The sequence below is a fragment of the Helianthus annuus genome, chromosome 2 (genome assembly GCF_002127325.2).
Source record: "Helianthus annuus cultivar XRQ/B chromosome 2, HanXRQr2.0-SUNRISE, whole genome shotgun sequence".
NCBI lineage: Eukaryota > Viridiplantae > Streptophyta > Magnoliopsida > Asterales > Asteraceae > Helianthus > Helianthus annuus.
The window spans coordinates 22,632,856-22,635,715 of record NC_035434.2 but is presented as its reverse complement, the minus strand read 5'-3'; the positions used below and the strand labels follow the sequence as shown (position 1 = coordinate 22,635,715).

Genomic DNA, 2,860 nt, shown 5'->3' with positions numbered 1-2,860 from the left:
GGATCCAAGTGATTCATCTTGTCTATCTGTTTTTATTTTTATTTTTATTTTTATTTTCAGCATTTAGTTAGTTTTATTTTCTTAGTTTTAACATTTTGATTTGATTAGACGTTGAGGATAAATCGGTACTAAAAGCTCTTGTGTCCTTGGACGACCTCGGTATCTTACCAACTATACTACGTCCACGATGGGTGCACTTGCCCATATGTGTGTGTAGTGTTAGTAAATATCGTGTTTTACAAATTTAAAACTTGGCTAAAAAGTGTAAAAAGGGCTTAAAATATATACCTAAAACATATACACACTAGCACGCATCACAAACTAGACTGATATTGTCTAAACACCTTTGGTTGCAGTTTAAAGTACCTTTTATATCATAAGCTATAGCCAGTTTCAGTGAAGAACAAAACTGAAAGGTCTGAACAACATTGGTACCACGTCAATTTCAACCGAACATCGGTACCGGCATTTATACTTTTGAGACCTTTATCGGTATTTATTTTTATAGTTTTTTATCGATGTAAAATATGTGTCGATATATTTTTGAGCATATCATGACTTTATTGTTTGGGGTTTATATTTCGGTCGCTATATAAACTGTCGATTATGGTACCAATAATTTTCGGAATTGAACCGAAACCAACTGACTCCCCGCCGCAACGCGCGAGAGAAGTTCACTAGTTTAGATTATATTTTAATTTATTTTTGTAATTTAATATCAACAATGATTAAGTTAAATAGAAGATATTTACATAGCTTATCAAGTTCACATTTTAGCGATGATATAAAATAATGGGGTGCGTTTTATTTGTATTAAAAAAAAAATTAAATACGTAAAAAGACAAAAATGCCCCTAATTAGACTAACTTTTTTGATGAAGTTAATGGGCAAGATTAAAATGGCAAAAAAAATGCAAAACTCAGGAACAAATGAGAAAAATTTTTATTGTTATTGTTATTGTTATTATTATCTATTCGTAATTATTATATTATTATAATTATAAATTATTATTATCTAAGTCACTAGGTTCACCACGGGGCCGTGTCGGTGCAACACGGGGCCGTGTTCAACTCTCCAGTAACAGGGATCCGGAAAACAATCACTGTAACTCCGACCACGGGCCGTGTTCACTGAGCACGGGGCCGTGGTGAACCTTCTGACCAACATGCTTTTCTGTTTTTGTTGCAGGACTTCGAACCCGACGCCACCTCTATGTAGTGTATGAGCTCCAGTTCTAATAAAGACATAAAAGAACCTCTAGAAGAACCCGAACGCTTTCTCAGAAAAAGACTAAAAGCTAAAAACCAAGAGAAGGTTTCGGGGAACCTACTTCCAATGGCGGACCAACGTACCCTCATGGATTATCTACGACCCACCGTAGGTAATCTCGGCGCCGCTATCAATGCACCGAATGTTGAAGCCAATAACTTCGAACTTCGGCCGCATTTGATACAGATGCTTCAAAACTCTGCAACCTTCCATGGGCTTGCGAACGAGGATCCCCATCTACATATTACTAATTTCTTAGAAATATGTGATACCTTTTGGATCAATGGAGCATCAAATGACGCCATCCGCCTCCGAATGTTTCCTTTTTCACTAAAAGACCGAGCAAAGGCTTGGCTTAACGCTCTCCCAGCTGGATCGGTAAACACCTGGGATGAACTAGCCCAAAAATTTCTATATAAGTATTTCCCTCCCGCTAAAACGGCTAAATTAATGACTGAAATTAATACCTATTCACAAGAGGACGGGGAATCCTTATATGAAACTTGGGAAAGGTTCAAGGAGCTACTGCGAAAGTGTCCTCATCAAGGTCTTGCAATATGGCAACAAGTATCCACTTTCTATAATGGGTTGTTGCCACACACAAGATAAACACTTGACTCAAGCTCCGGGGGACTTTTAGGTAATCGACGCCCGCATGAAATATATAATCAAATTGAGGAAATTGCTCAAACCAACTTCCAGTGGCACACTCCCCGAGGCAATAAATCTATTGCCCCGGGCGCCCATAAGGTTGATGAAAGCACCTCTTTACAAGCCCAAATCGAGGCCCTTTCTTCTAAGATTAAAAAGTTAGAACTGACAAAAACAGTCTCGGTTATGGCTTGTGAAGGGTGTGGTGGGCCACATGAAAGTTGGAGTTGTATGAAAGAAACAGATGATCAAACACAATCAGTAAACTACATTGATAATAGACCTAGGCCGTCGGGTCCCCCAACGTGCACCTACAACCAAGGATGGCGAAACCACCCTAACCTTGGTTGGAGAGAACCCAGCAATAGTAGTAACCAACAAAATCAACGAACAAACTTTCAACAACCAAGAAATGAGTCACAAAATTTCCCTCAACAACAAGGTGGACGAGAAAGGCTTGAAGATACTATATCTCGCCTTATCTACGACACTGAAAAGAAAAACTCGGATAGGTTTCTACAATTAGAATCAAATTTTAGAAATCAACAAGCTAGTATACAAAATATCAAAAAACAAATAAATCAACTAGCCCAGAATTTCTCCGAGAGACCGCAAGGCGCGTTACCAAGTAATACCGAAACAAACCCAAAGGCGCAAGTTCATCTCATCACCTTACGGAACCGTACCGTGGGTCCCGAGGAAGGGCCACCGCCTACTGAGGAGATCACATCACCGCCCCACCAAGAGAAGGTTACTTCCCCACCATCAGAGCCCACCAAGGCTCCTCCGGTTCCGTACCCCGGTAGGTTAATCCGTCAAAAGACCAATGAGCAATTCGCAAAATTCGAAAGTCTACTAAAACAATTGCATGTCAACATTCCTTTCATTGACGTCCTAATCCAAATGCCTAAATACTCTAAGTTCGTGAGGGACTTCCTCA

At 39.6% G+C, this 2,860-nt stretch overlaps 1 non-coding gene across 1 annotated transcript; it reads right to left on the bottom strand.

The window, feature by feature from the left end:
• Positions 1 to 1,718: 1,718 nt before the first annotated feature.
• LOC118489983 lies at positions 1,719 to 1,820 on the bottom strand. Its single transcript, XR_004887994.1, has one exon. It is a non-coding gene; the product is annotated as a small nucleolar RNA R71 (small nucleolar RNA).
• Positions 1,821 to 2,860: the final 1,040 nt, after the last annotated feature.